The sequence below is a fragment of the Pristiophorus japonicus genome, chromosome 15 (assembly GCF_044704955.1).
Source record: "Pristiophorus japonicus isolate sPriJap1 chromosome 15, sPriJap1.hap1, whole genome shotgun sequence".
In the NCBI taxonomy this organism is placed as follows: Eukaryota; Metazoa; Chordata; class Chondrichthyes; family Pristiophoridae; genus Pristiophorus; species Pristiophorus japonicus.
The window spans coordinates 165987586-166003939 of NC_091991.1; positions in this window are offsets into that span (position 1 = coordinate 165987586).

The following is a 16354-nucleotide window of genomic DNA, read 5'->3' on the forward strand; positions in this document are numbered from 1 at the left end:
AGAACAGTACATATATACTTACATCTGAAACACTGCTAATTTCAGGCACTTTAGTGTCTAAAGTGCTAAAATTAAAATTGCAATACAGTGAGCACAAAGGCAGTTGTGAATGAGAACAGGCAGCTTGATTGGCACAGTAAGGCTGCAAAACCTTGGCAGGTCAGGCAGCATCTGTGGAGAGGCGGAGGCAGAGTTAATGTTTCAGGTTTATGAACCATCGTCAGATCTGTAAAGTCTTTTCTGTGCCTTTGAGTTTTGAGGACCTTCATATAAAATATTGTGGTTGGTCTCTGCTTCTTAATTCAATTGATCATAGGTACTATTGGATTGTACTATAGACATCACGGGGAAATTTTAAGCCATCCCGCCTGTCAAGAACAAGGCATGCGAGGAGTTAGAATCCTGCAAGTGTGCTTACCTCGCCAATGCTGCTTGCTTCCGGCCCGGCGCTATTTCAACCGTGGACTTTTCAGGCGGCTGAGGCTACTGCTACAGGGAGCCTGGGGTAGGAATCTCTGTGCTGGTGCTGGGAGGGACGGAGCGCATGACAGTGCTTCCTCAGGAGCGATGTCCTCATCCAAGGTGTCCTCTTCAGGAGCTTCTTCAGGAGGTTGGTTGCTGAGAAGAACCTAGAGGAAAGGGACAAGAGTTAGAATGGCAATGAGAGGCTGTACATTTTCACATAACAGGCTTGACCATAGTGGTTGTGTTCTGAAGTTGTAATTTTTTGTGAAGGGGTACAAGCGAAGAGCACCCACCCTGCTCTGACCAGCCCCCAGCCTCTCCACATCTAATGCTGCCTGTACTGGATGTCCCACTTATTTCCATCACCACCTGCTCCAGCTGGGTGAGGGCCACGATCTCGGCTCTTCCTCATGTTGTGCGCTGTCTTCTCCACCAGAAGAGTAAGGAGAGAGTTATGAGCGGCTACAGAGAAGGTATGTTTACATGTGGGGCTTCTGCATGCAGTGTGTAAGTTGAGAGGGAAAAGAAACAAGATGCTAGGAGAATGGGGATATCTTGAGTGGGAAGTAAGTGGCTTGAGTGTGAATTGAGGAAGGCGTATTGAGAGGAGGTGCAGTTTCAGCAATTGAGAGCAGATGAGAAGAGCATGCCGTGAGTGGAAGCAGTGAAGGCAGCAAGCAGGAAATGAGTGTGTGTTAGGAGTGAGCATGAGAGGTGGCACAGTGTGCCCTTGTGATTGGTGGTGAGGGCTGCGATGCAGGGGTGGTAACTGCTCTGAATGCTGAAGGATAGAGGGGAGGGACTGACAAGTTGCAATGCAAGAAATAGGGAAAGGAGGAGCTGTAATTACCTTTGCTGATCTAGTTAGGTCATTGAACCTCTTTCTACACTGGATCCAGGTCCTTGGATTGATTGATGCTCCTGTTACTAACTTCCTCTCCCACCTCTAACTATGCTTTTTTATTAAAGAGGCTGTAAGACAGCTTCTTCCCCTTTTCTGGGGGAAAGCACATCCCTCCTGTCTCTGACTTCTGCCAGTAACATCATCAGTGAGGCGTCAGAAAACCTGTGGGGCAACCCCAACCCCTCCTTCCAGCCAGGTTCACCATCTCAAGAAGAAATGGAGATGGAAAATATGATAAACCCCTTTAAGGGATTGCACATGCCTAGCAGCTGCTTGAGATGTTCCATTTTTGTTATGTGGTGGGTGGTGGTCTGTTACTTGTGAATAATACACATGCCACAAATCCAACTCTCGTCATTACTGCAACTTAAATTCCAACCCAATTATCACTAGGCCCCAGTACAAGAAGAACTGCAACAGATTGCCTGAACGGGCAGGGGCAATATTTTTTCAACTATTCAGATCTCAGCAATTCACCAATGTTTAGAATACAATTGACTTTAACTGCATGGTGTGTGGTAATAGTATAGTCACAAAATGCGTTGGAGCAACTGGCTGCATTGTTATACAGGGTGTAAGCACTCTCATTGGAAGCAGACGGTTGTAAATTTGAGTCTCGAGCTGCCTCAGTTGAAAACCAGTTGGTAGGTGGAGCATATTTCCTTTTAGTTAATCATGCAATGTTGTTGGCCTGTCAAAGGGCAAATGTCGTCTTTACCTACACAAATTTGGAAACAGATTGTTCTGATGATATTCGCCACAGAGTGTTGACATTGTTACCTTGGACGCCGTAAATATCCATTGTTGTAGCTTAGTGCCTGACATCCATAAGATGGGTCACTTGTTATACCCTGAACTGTGTCAGCGACACTCACACTGGAACAGTGATCTATACTCTGAAAGCCTGTTGATAAAGCAACAATGAGGAAACAGCATTGATATGCTCTAACTTTTTAGCTTAAAAATGCGTCTTCTGTTCAAGCACTCGGTGTAGAGATTTCACCTGTACTTTTTTTACACGTTTCTTAATACATATGAAAGTAGGTCACTCTTGCAGGCAGAAAGGGAAAAAAAAACCTAACAGCTAACAAAAAGGGGTATGGTAGCATTGTGGTTATGTTTCTGGACTAGACACTTGACTGCCCTCTGGCCTAGCAAGCCACTCAGTTGGAGCAAACCGCTACAAAGAATCATGGACTGCAGCGGCTCACCACCTCTTTCTCAAGGGCAATTAGGGATGGGCAATAAATGTTGGCAAGGTGCCCAAATCCATGAACAAATAAAAAAGAAAAGAATAACCTTCTCCATTCAAATCTTTGTTATTACAATGGCAATTTAACTCTGTAATGTGATAAGATTCCTACAATCTATAGTGTCTTTTACACTTGCATGCCCAGTCATACTTTCAAATGCTATTTTATTGTTTCATTTGGTCAGCCACTTAGGGATAGATTTGGGAATTCCAACAAAAGATGACGAAACCCATTTCTGTTAGCTGTTAGTTTTTTTTCCCTTTCTGCATGCAAGAGTGACCTACTTTCATATGTATTAAGAAACATGTAAAAAAAAGTACAGGTGAAATCTCTACACCGAGTGTTCATTATCTCTGTTATTAGTTTTCCTTGTTCAGACATTTGGGCAATTCTTGCACCCTCTCACATAAACAACATTAAATTCCATACTTTCATGGTCAGCATTACTGGCACCTGAGGGGAACTCCAGTCACAACAATCAATTATATAGTCATTATGATGTACAATAAGAAGTGACTGGATAGTTTGCCCCAAACTTGAACACGTAATCTAGGCTGACACTCGAGGGTTGAATGGTGGCGGCGGTGTGGATGCCAGTGGGTGGCACGAGAACAGGTCAGCAGGGGGCCCGAAGATTTTTGTGGGTTCTGGAGCACTCCAGCTCGTCCTGCCAAAAGTCTAAAAAAAAAACACATTTCTGGAGAGACCTCCAGTGGTTCCTTTAAATACCATCGGTTCGCTCTGCCCAATTTCTCCATGAAAATTGCAATTGCGTAGGACCCCGATTTGCATATTTAAACAGTCTCTCGCCTGTTTTGGGTGGGAGTGCTGGGCAGTCGGTTACGAAGCTGCCCGAAAACTGATTCAGGTGGGCTAATGGGTGCACAAGGTCTCCACCAGATTTTTTTCTCTGCTGGTCGCCCTGTTTTTCAGGTGAGAAACGAGTGGCCAACAGTTGAATATCCCCCTCCCACTCGTGGTGACTCCAACATGGCAGCTGCAGCAGAATGAAAACTAGGCATTCGCATGCTTGTGCAATTTGAAAAAATGTGTCTAGCAGTGGGCGAGGGATACAATTTTTACAATCCTACGAAAATGACAGGCTGGAAAAGTCAGCTGGTCCATCGAACCTGCCCTGCACTCATAATGGCCAGAGCATCATGAGTAGACACCTCATACCATCCCCGCACCCATGTAATCTCCTGGGAGAGGCAAAAAAAATCAGAGAAAAACCCAGGGCCAGGGGAAACATTACTCTGAAAGTCCCCTCAAGCGATCAGAACCAGTCCAGGAGATCACATGGCTCACGTGATATTTGTTAATCCTGTTCATATAGATCCACTGTGTTTGCACTGGATTTAAACTACTTTGATTATTGGTTTCCAGTGGTCAGATACACAGCAGCACTGGTAGAAAGTAGCAGGAAGTTTCCAACATACACCCTCAATGTGTAGCTGTGGGGGGAGGAGTGGGGGAGGGCATGGGGGAACGGTGAGAAGGTTGGGGGCATCTTTAAAAAGAAGAGAAAATAATTTAAATATAAAATCAACAAAATGAATCTGGCCATCTTTTGAAGTAATGCAGAATGGCTTCATAGTTCTCAGGAATTTCAACTAATTGGTCCTCAAGTCCTAACATGGAAGGCGATGATCACAGGATATGAACCAGAGACACTGGTGAAAATCTTTCTTTATATGGACTTTTCTTAAGTTGTGTTTTTTTTAAAAGAGGCAGTGGTGTGAAGTACATCAACCAATCAATACCATCAAACAACCGGAAGTTCTTTGAACTAGAAACTCATATCCTGCAGTAATGAAAGGTTCAGCACAGGCAAACTTACAATATCCTCTTATGACTGAGGACCAGGTCAAAATGTTAAAGCTTCATGGAAGCGCATACCTTAACATTTTATTGTGCCTCCTATTTACAATTTCCATTTTCCGTTATGGTTTGCCAAGAGTTAGGCTTTTTTAATCTTACTGTAACATTATTAGGAACCGCCTATCCAGTGATCTAACCTGTTTAACGTTTGCGAGACTTGCAATTTTGTTGCAGTTTTGTACTAACACTAATACTCAACATTTGTTCAGTGGGCAGTCAGTGCGCAGGTTCTAAGTAAGGGACATTGAAAATAAATATAAATAGTAACTGAAATGTGCCTTTGCTTTCAATTAAGTTATTCCTTAAGTCACTCTGACCCTCTGATGGTTGAATTTGTTTTGTAGTATTTGAAATATACACTTTAGTTTTTCCACAATTTCACATCGGCTCATTTGCTATGCTAGTTTATGGTTAAATGTGTATGACTTTCACATGACCTTGTTACAGACAGTGGAAGTGGTTTAAACATGCAGTCTACCTGGTCATTTACATGTTAATGCTTTAATGCTTTGTATATTCTGCAGCTCAATAGTTTACATTGTATACATTTTTTGACAGTATATTCTCCAAAATATAACCATGATCATCTTTTTTCCAACGCTACATTAATTAAGTGAAAAATTATGTTATTTTGCATACTTACACTCACGCATACATTGCCTGGATATGAATACACACCCATACCATATTCATCATTGTCACTTTATGTGATTCTCCACAATGACATAATGGAACATCTAAGCTGTAAAGCAAATCACAAGCTAACCACAAGCCTTAAAAGTACAACCAAGATTTTGTACGAAAAATATGCAAGCCTGTCACACAGATCAGGAATGCCCCAGGTTAAATCCCTAGTCTGAGCTGAGTTATGCGACCTCAACCATTCTTTGAAAGGGTTTCAACATTACCAAGGCATTTATTGTCCTTTTGGAAATCTAAGGCTCCCCATCCCAAATTTCCACAGTGTCAGCTGTGGCTCAGTGAGTAGCACTCGCGCCTCTGAGTCAGAAGGTTGTACGTTCAAGTTCCACTCCAGAGACTTGAGCACATAATCCAGGCTGACATTTCAGTCCAGTACTGAGGAAGTGATGCACAGTTGGAGGTGTCGTCTTTTGGATGAGACGGTAAACTGAAGACCCGTCTGCCTTTTCAGATGGATGGACGTAAAAGATCCCATGGCACTATTTCGAAGAAGAGCAGGGAATTCTCTCTGGTGTATTAGCCAATATTTATCCCTCAATCAACATCACAAAAAACAGATTACCTGGTGTTGTTTGTGTGGCCTCTCTGCGTACAAATTGTCTGCCGCATTTCCTACATTACAACAGTAACTACACTTCAAAAAGTACTTAATTGGCTATAAAGCACCAAAGGACATTCTAAGGTCATGAAAGGTGCTTTCTTCCTTCCTTCTCTCCTGACATTACCAGTATTTCTCCTGTATCTTACCCAAAAGGGTTTGGTGGCCAAATCTACTGCCCCAACTGGGAAATGCTAACTGACCACACCTTGGGCATCTGGACTAATGCAGCAGCATCACTGTAACACAGATCCGCAGGAAGCCCATTTCTTACTAACCGATATTTAGGGTAGTATGGCTGTCTGGAATTCAAACAGTTCATCTCTCCAAAAAAACAGTAGCAAATGCCGGAGAACCTCCAACAAGAGGGAAGGATAGTAATTCCAGCTCCATTAATCTGTACTGACCAGAAGTCAAAGCTCTGCCTGTGTCCACTGCACATTTGTGATGTAATTATCTAAAGATCTGTCCTGAGGTGCCCAGGGAATGCGGCAAAGTAGAAAATGGCATATTTGTGTATAAGCTGTAAAATGTGGTTGGGGAATGACATCTTTGGTAAATTTATATTGATGTTTGGGCTAAATATATTAGGTAATGTTTTTTCTAGAAAAACGAAGACTAAGAGGTAATCTGATAGAAGTCTTTAAAATTATGAAGGGATTCAATAGGTAGAAGCAGAAAAGATGTTTCCATTTGTGGAGGAGTCCAAAACTAGGGGCCATCAATATAAGATAGTCACGAATAAATCCAACAAAGAATTCAGGAGAACCTTCCTTACCCAGAGAGTGGTGAGACTGTGGAACTCGCTATCACAAGGAGTGTTTGAGGCGAATAGCACAGATGTATTTAAGGGGAAGCACATGAGGGAGAAAGAAATAGAAAGATATGTTGATGGGTCCCCTGCGGTCATCCCCCTACAAAACAGATACACCATTTTGAGTACTGTTGAGGGGATGACTCATCAGGGGAGGGCAGCAGCAGCCAAGTTCATGGCACCGTGGCTGGCTCTGCTGCACAGGAGGGCAGGAAAAAGAGTGGGAGAGCAATAGTGATAGGGGATTCGATTGTAAGGGGAATAGATAGGCATTTCTGCGGCCGCAACCGAGACTCCAGGATGGTATGTTGCCTCCCTGGTGCAAGGTTCAAGGATGTCTCGGAGCGGGTGCAGGACATTCTGAAAAGGGAGGGTGAACAGCCAGTTGTCGTGGTGCACATTGGTACCAACGATATAGGTAAAAAAAGGGATGAGATCCTACGAGACGAATTTAAAGAGCTAGGAGCTAAATTAAAACGTAGGACCTCAAAAGTAGTAATCTCGGGATTGCTACCAGTGCCACGTGCTGGTCAGAGTAGAAATCGCAGGATAGCTCAGATGAATACGTGGCTTGAGCAGTGGTGCAGCAGGGAGGGATTCAAATTCCTGGGCATTGGAACCGGTTGCGGGGGAGGTGGGACCAAAATTCTCTGGACTCTGGGGAGGTACCAGCAGATTGGAGAGCAGCTAATGTAACGCCTCTGTTTAAAAAAGGGGGCAGACAAAAGGCAGGTAACTATAGGCCGGTTAGTTTATCATCTGTAGTGGGGAAAATGCTTGAAACTATCATTAAGGAAGAAATAGCGGGACATCTCGATAGGAATAGTGCAATCAAGCAGACGCAGCATGGATTAATGAAGGGGAAATCATGTTTAACTAATTTACTGGAATTCTTTGAGGATATAACAAGCATGGTGGATAGAGGTGTACCGATGGATGTGGTGTATTTAGATTTTCAAAAGGCATTCGATAAGGTGCCACACAAAAGGTTACTGCAGAAGATAAAGGTACGCGGAGTCAGTGGAAATGTATTAGCATGGATAGAGAATTGGCTGGCGAACAGAAAGCAGAGAGTCGGGATAAATGGGTCCTTTTCGGGTTGGAAATCGGTGGTTAGTGGTGTGCCACAGGGATTGGTGCTGGGACCACAATTGTTTACAATATACATAGATGACCTGGAAGAGGGGACAGAGTGTAGTGTAACAAAATTTGCAGATGATACAAAGATTAGTGGGAAAGCGGGTTGTGTAGAGGACACAGAGAGGCTGCAAAGAGATTTAGATAGGTTAAGCGAATGGGCTAAGGTTTGGCAGATGGAATACAATGTCGGAAAGTGTGAGGTCATCCACCTTGGGAAAAAAAACAGTAAAAGGGAATATTATTTGAATGGGGAGAAATTACAACATGCTGCGGTGCAGAGGGACCTGGGGGTCCTTGTGCATGAATCCCAAAAAGTTAGTTTGCAGGTGCAGCAGGTAATCAGGAAGGCGAATGGAATGTTGGCCTTCATTGCGAGAGGGATGGAGTACAAAAACAGGGAGGTCCTTCTGCAACTGTATAGGGTATTGGTGAGGCCGCACCTGGAGTACTGCGTGCAGTTTTGGTCACCTTACTTAAGGAAGGATATACTAGCTTTGGAGGGGGTACAGAGATGATTCACTAGGCTGATTCCGGAGATGAGGGTGTTACCTTATGATGATAGATTGAGTAGACTGGGTCTTTACTTGTTGGAGTTCAGAAGGATGAGGGGTGATCTTATAGAAACATTTAAAATAATGAAAGGGATAGACAAGATAGAGGCAGAGAGATTGTTTCCACTGGTCGGGGAGACTAGAACTAGGGGGCACAGCCTCAAAATATGGGGGAGCCAATTTAAAACCGAGTTGAGAAGGAATTTCGTCTCCCAGAGGGTTGTGAATCTGTGGAATTCTCTGCCCAAGGAAGCAGTTGAGGCTAGCTCATTGAATGTATTCAAGTCACAGATAGATAGATTTTTAACTAATAAGGGAATTAAGGGTTATGGGGAGCGGGCGGGTAAGTGGAGCTGAGTCCACGGCCAGATCAGCCATGATCTTGTTGAATGGCGGAGCAGGCTTGAGGGGCTAGATGGCCTACTCCTGTTCCTAATTCTTATGTTCTTATGTTCTTATGAAGTAAAGTGGGAGGAGTCTCTTGTGGAGCATAAACACTGTGCAAATGGCCTTTTTATGTGCTGTTAATTTTATTTATTCCAAGACTTGTTTAAATTGATTCTTCTTGGTTACGGCTGAAATCCAAAAAGAGAGGAACCCTGGAAATCATTTGTCATGATCCGCCTGCCATAAAATCTATTTCCTGTTGGCCAAGTTGTTCAATGTTTTTAAGCTTAAGGCATGGCATTGATTATAGTAACTTTAAGACGTGCTTATTTAAAATTATGATTTTGCTGCAAGTCTGAATCATTTTCATTTCCAACAAAAGTGCAACACCCAAACTGCAGAGATTTAGATGGAGATGTATGCGTTAACTGCATTGGAATCTAAACACAATGGGATAGTAACTCGGTCATGTCAATTTCTGGCTGCATGGAAGTGCATGTAAAGTAGATGTTATGTATGCAATAAAGATCGAAACTGAGTACTGTTTAACTAAGCAAGGTACAACCTTGCTTCTGCTTTATTTAGGCCCAAAGTGCCTGACTCACAAAATGGTTGGCCTTTTATACCAGAGCAGCACCATGTGCGTGCTGCTCAGTGGCCTCCAACAATGACACCATCTGGTGGCTACAAACAGAATGTACATACATGACAGTAGACACCTCAAGTCGCTGAAGAAATACCACCAACGATGTCTCCGCAAGAACCTGCAAATCGCCTGGGAGAACAGATCCACCAACATTAGCATCCTCGACCAGGCCAACATCCACAGCATTGAAGCACTGACCACGCTTGATCAGCTCCGCTGGGCAGGCCACATTGTTTGCATGCCAGACACGAGACTCCCAAAGCAAGTGCTCTACTTGGAACTCCTTCACGGCAAACGAGCCAAAGGTGGACAGAGGAAACTACACAAGGACACCCTCAAAGTCTTCCTGATAAAATGCAACATCCCCACTGACACCGGGGAGTCTCTGGCCAAAGACTACCCTAAGTGGAGGAGGTGCATCCGGGAGGGTGCTGAGCACCGAGAGCCTCATTGCCGAGAGCATACAGAAATCAAGCATAGGCAGCGGAAAGAGAGTGCGGCAAACCTGTCCCATCCTCCCTTACCCTCAACGACTATCTGTCTCACCTGTGACAGGGACTGTGGTTCTTGTATTGGACTGTTCAGCCACCTAGGAACTCACTTTAAGAGTGGAAGCAAGTCTTCCTCCATTCCGAGGGACTGCCTATGATGATGATGGGCACGGGAGTACCAGGGTACAATGGTTACTTCCTGATTGGTGAGCCCCAAGCCACCCCCGGTATTGGACCACATTTCCATGAACTGGACGAGCTGCAAATGTATGATCAATTTCTCCTAGAAAGCACATATCAGAACACAACTTTGTTGCCACATTCAGCAATTAGCTTCTCTTAAATACATCTATACTATTCGCTTCAACCACTCCCTGTGGTAGTGAGTTCCACATTCTCATCACTCTCTGGGTAAGGAAGTTTCTCCTGAGTTCCTTATTGGATTTCTTGGTGACTATCTTATATTGATGGCCTCTAGTTTTGCTCTTCCCCACATATGGAAACTCTGTGTCTACTCTATCAAAACCTTTCATAATTTTAAAGACCTCTATTCGGTCACACCTCAGCATCTCTTTTCAAGAGAAAATGAATCAATTAGTATAGTGGTTATATTACTTGACGAGTAACTACCAAATGTATGTACAAATCCCACCATTGAATCATACAGAACAGAAGGAAGCCATTCGGCCCATCGTGCCTGTGCCATCTCTTTGAAAGAGCTAGATTAGATGAAAATAAAGACAAAACTATCCAATAAATTGAACAGCCCAAGTTCTACAATAGGCAAGTATAGTCCAGCGGTCCTTCAAAATAATAGGGAGAAGGTTTTAGGAAGGAACTAACATGGTAATAGTCCGTACTGACTGGATTGGTTTCCTTAAACAGAAGAGGCACTGTCAGAATGATAGATAGACTAATAGAGGACTATTTAAACTTTGAAGGGGGGAGGGGGGTGCAAAAGCTAATGAGATAGCCAGAAAGTTCAGGTAGGAAGCAACAAAATCCTGTATGCACCACAGCATGAGTAGACAATGCTGAATCTAAGGAGATCACAGGCAAGATAAGGAAGAAACAGCCAAAAGTCAAAGAAAAAGTCAAACATAAATAAAAAAGAAAGACTTGCATTTATACAGCACCTTTTGTGACCATCGGACGTCAAAAAGCACTTTACAGCCAATTAAGTACTTTTTAAAGTGTAGTCACTGTTGCAATGTAGGGAACACGGCAGCCAATTTTGTGCACAACAAGCTCCCACAAACAGCAATGTGATAATGACCGGATAACCTGTTTTTGTTATGTTGATTGTGGATAAATATTGGCCAGGGGTAACTCCCCTTTTCTTATTCAGAATAATGCCATAGGATCTTTTACGTCCACCTGAGAGAGCAGACATGAGCTCGGTTTAACATTGCATCCGAAAGACAGCACCTCCGACAGTGCAGTACTCCCTCAGTACTATACTAGACTTTTGTGCTCATGTCTCTGGAATGGGACTTGAACTCATACTCTCATGATTGAGAAGCAAGTGTGCTACCAACTGAGCCACTAATTGATACACTAAAGGCAGTGAATGGATGGGGTTATACACAAATTCTAAGGGGCCAAAATTATCCCTTTTTTGCTCTAATGGGGCGAAAATGCCCCAGAGATTTTGGAGGAGATTTGGAGTTTGTGCCGCGCCCCGCGATTTGTGCTCCAGGCCAGTGCACACCCGGCAATGACATCATCGGTGTGTGCGCCGACCCCTTACCGACCAACACCGACACCTTTGCACCCCGCGGGGGAAATTGTCCTGCAGGATGCAAGGGTGATGCGGGCTGATGTCAGCCCAGGGCGCCCCTTAAAGGGGAGGTCATGTGTGCCCTGGGCCGCCTTTTCAATCGACGCGACAATGGCAGCCCTTGTCTCGACCGGGCTGCCATCATGCAGCCCAGCACTTCTCATTGCATGCCGGCTCATTGACCCAGTTGAGATTATCCTTGGTGGCCTAGTGGTGGCCACCAATGGAACGTGTAGAGTCCTCAGCGGCCCTTCCCTTTAAAGGAAAGGGAGGGGCGTTGTGGCGTGTCACTGAAGCCTCAGGAGCATCCCTCCAACGAGGTGGAGCACCTGAGACAGCGCTCTGCCTCATTCGAGGGGCGCAAAGGGTCATTCCGCCCCAGGTGTTAACTGACCCGAGCCCGGAAGGTTACCACCCCCGGACGGGCTGTGCTCAATTTCGGCCCATAAAAGTCTAGCAGCAAAAATGGCTTACTGAGAAGGAAATACTTGGGCATCATAGGTATAAAGGAAACTTGGTGGCCGAGGAGCACAAATGGGATACAACATTGGAAAGTTATAAGGGATAGGTGTAGACACTTTATATAAAGGACGACATAAGAGATATAGGATATCACAAAAAGAACACAGGAGAAACTGAGGGCCTGAATTTCCTGAGGTTGGAGAGGGCAAAGAGTGTGTGCATCGGCCACTTGGTGTCCGGGATTTGGGATTCCAATAGGTTTCTGCGCCAAATTCCACCTGGGATGGGGGACGGCTAATCTTCCACATGCCACCCCCCCCCCCCCCACCAAACCACAATATTAAAAGGGTATGTCCGAAGAGTTTCCAGGCGACCCGAGGAATTCTTTCCATTACGTCCATGTAAGACCTCAATGGAACTCTCGCAAGCTGAGAGCTGACGTGAAAGGCTCCTGAATTTACGCAGACTAAGATAATCAATCCTGGAGGGGATCAATTCTTTTCCATAAAAGCTTAATGGATCTCTTAAGAGCTGAAGAGGTTTTATCTTCAGCCCAGGAAGGGCCACAGGATATTCCTAGAGGGGTAGCTGTGCACTGCCTTTTCCCAGTGGATCAGGGTAGCCACCTCTAATGCATTCTTACTGCTGTGTATGGCCTGCTCCGATTATTTAAATGACCCCATTCTCACAACTTGGAATGACATCAGCCTCCTTTGTTGGTGGACTTAGGTCCCACTCTGCTCCACTCCTGCTGGCAGTTAGGCTATTGCTATTATGGTTTCTTAGGAGGGCAAAATTCGGTAGCTCCCCATTTGGAGCAGTAACTTTTCACTTTCAGAAAATTTAATGCCCGGCGAGATGCCGTGCCAAATTGTGTGAAATTTGACATTTTCGCCCCGGTGGGGGGGGGGGGGCGGGGGTGGCGGAAAATGAGATGCTAATGGCCTCAGTTGAGCGCTGCAGGGCGCTATTCACAGTCACTTACCCAATTTCAGCTGAGTTCCATTCAGCAATCAGCCTTCAATCCTTGACTCCAACTCGACCTGGCTCTTAAAGGAGAAGTCATTTGAACCTGGTGCTGCTCATTTTCAGCATTGCTGAACTTCAGTCAGTGATCTGTGGACCTGAGGAACATTCTGAAATGGCTGCTGCTAATCCCCCTTCAAGCAAGAGGGCCACACGTTTTAACGATGTGGCTCTGGAGACAAGGAGGAATCTCTGATCCCTGCATTGGGAAGGAGGCCATCTCTGCAGGTTTTCCAGGCTATGTGGTAAGAGGTGGCCCAGGAGGTGTCGGCTAGCACAGTGGTGCAGAGAAACCTCACCCAGTGCAGGAAAAAAATCAACGACCTCTGTCGGGTGGGGAAGGTGAGTACAGCTTCCTCACCTCCTCCATACCAGCCTCTCAACCTGCCTGTGCACACTGTGCAAAGCACACTTCCACACCACTCAACCCACCAAGCATCTGCAGATACTCACACTCACATCCTCATCTCACGCCTTGTCCACATTCACAGCTATTCAACCAAGGCAGGCATATCTTCCACATACATAGCTGGACATGAGTTCCTTTCTTTTGCAGGCCAAGATGGCACATAATCGAAGGGAGCAGCAGAGGACTGAAGAAGGGGAACCTGAACTGCGGCCGCTGTTTGACCTCGAGGAGCGAGTGCTGTGGCTCATTGGCTCACTGATGGTGGGCACCATGGCCGGTGGAGACGTCGATCTCACTGGGGGCAACAACGGTATCTTTATCCCCTCTCCTTTATTCATACCACTCCACCCCATACCAGAAGGCTTTATCACTTTCCAGCTCCTGATACTGTCTGCATTCCTTGCTCCATTCCTGCCCACTGCCCTCACCTTAATGCAAGCCTTGTGCCATTTATGCTTTCGGATCACCAGGCAGCAGCTGTGGAGCCTGCACCTGAGCCCTTCCAAAGGATTCTAGAGGGAGAGGAAGAGCAGGAGGAGGAGGAGCCAATCACTGTGTCATTGCTTCTCTCACCCGCAGATACCAGCTCCGATACTGGCACTATGCGTTCGATTAGGTTAGTGGAGGGATCTGCACTGGGTGTTGCACCGGGGCTTAGTGGGCTGCAGCAAGGCCAAGGGGAAAGGAAACCTTGGGAGCCATCTGCCCGGAGGGCGAGTTTGCGCACGAGTTCTGCTCCACAGGACTCATGAGGACCTCGATGAGGAGGCATTCACATGGTGATGGCCATGCACTCTGACATGATAGGTGCATTGGCAAGGGCACCCAAGAGCCTCTCGGCAGTGGTAAGGAAAGTGAAGGAGTCCGCTCCAGCATGTCACAGAGCTCTGCACACACCATGGAGCCCATGGCACGGGAATGGGAACCTACGCAGGGAGACAGAGGTAAATAAAATGGAGGCAGAAGCTAAAGATAGAAAGGAGAATAGTAAAAATGGAGGGCAGAGAAACCCAAGGCAAAAAACAAAAAGGGCCACATTACAGCAAAATTCTAAAGGGGCAAAGTGTGTTAAAAAGACAAGCCTGAAGGCTCTGTGCCTCAATGCAAGGAGTATTCGGAATAAGATGGACGAATTAACTGCGCAGATAGCAGTTAACGGATATGATGTAATTGGCATAACGGAGACATGGCTCCAGGGTGACCAAGGCTGGGAACTCAACATTTAGGAAGGATAGACAGAGAGGAAAAGGAGGCAGGGTGGCGTTGCTGGTTAAATAGGAAATTAATGCAAGAGTAAGGAGGGACATTAGCCTGGATGATGTGGAATCGGTATGGGTGGAGCTGCGGAATACCAAAGGGCAGAAAACGCTAGTGGGAGTTGTGTACAGACTACCAAACAGTAGTAGTGAGGTTGGGGACAGCATCAAACAAGAAATAAGGGATGTGTACAATAAAGGTACAGCAGTTATCATGGGCGACTTTAATCTACATATTGATTGGGCTAACCAAACTGGTAGCAGTGCAGTGGAGGAGGATTTCCTGGAGTGTATTAGGGATGGTTTTCTAGACCAATATGTCGAGGAACCAACGAGAGAGCTTGCCATCCTATACTGGGTGATGTGCAATGAGAAGGGACTAATTAGCAATCTTGTTGTGCGAGGCCCCTTGGGGAAGAGTGACCATAATATGGTAGAATTCTTTATTAAGTTAATTCGGAAACTAGGGTCCTTAATACTTAAGGAAAGGTAACTTCGACGGTATGAGACGTGAATTGGCTAGAATAGACTGGCAAAAGATACTTAAAGGGTTGACAGTGGATAAGCAATGGCAAACATTTAAAGATCACATGGATGAACTTCAGCAATTGTACATCCCTGTCTGGAGTAAAAATAAAACAGGGAAGGTGGCTCAACCGTGGTTAACAAGGGAAATTAAGGAGAGTGTTAAAACCAAGAAAGAGGCATATAAAGGAGAACTGGGAGAAATTTAGAATTCAACAAAGGAGGACTAAGGGTTTAATTAAGAGGGGGAAAATGGAGTATGAGAGAAAGCTTGCAGGGAACATAAAACCTGACGGCAAAAGCTTCTATAAATATGTGAAGAGAAAAAGATTAGTGAAGACAAACATAGGTCCTTGCAGTCGGATTCAGGTGAATTTATAATGGGGAACAAAGAAATGGCAGACCAATTGAACAAATACTTCGGTTCTGTCTTCACGAAGGAAGACACAAATAACCTTCCGGATGTACTAGGGACAGTGGGTCTAGTGAGAAGGAGGAACTGAAGGATATCCTTATTAGGCAGGAAATTGTGTTAGGGAAATTGATGGGATTGAAGGCCAATAAATCCCCGGGGTCTCATAGTCTACATCCCAGAGTACTTAAGGAAGTGGCCCTAGAAATAGTGGATGCATTGGTGATCATTTTCCAACAGTCTATCAACTCTGGATCAGTTCCATGGACTGGAGGGTAGCTAATGTAACACCACTTTTAAAAAAAGGAGGGAGAGAGAAAATGGGTAATTATAGACTGGCTAGCCTGACATCAGTAATGGGGAAAATGTTGGAATCAATCATTAAGGATGAAATAGCAGCGCATTTGGAAAGCAGTGACAGGATCGGTTCAAGTCAGCATGGATTTATGAAAGGGAAATCATGCTTGACGAATCTTCTGGAATTTTTTGAGGATGTAACTCGCAGAGTGGACAAGGAGGAACCAGTGGACGTGGTGTATTTGGACTTTCAAAAGGCTTTTGACAAGGTCCCGCACAAGAGATTGGTGTGCAAAATCAAAGCGCATGCTATTGGGGGTAAAGTACTGACGTGAATAGAGAACTGGTTGGCAGA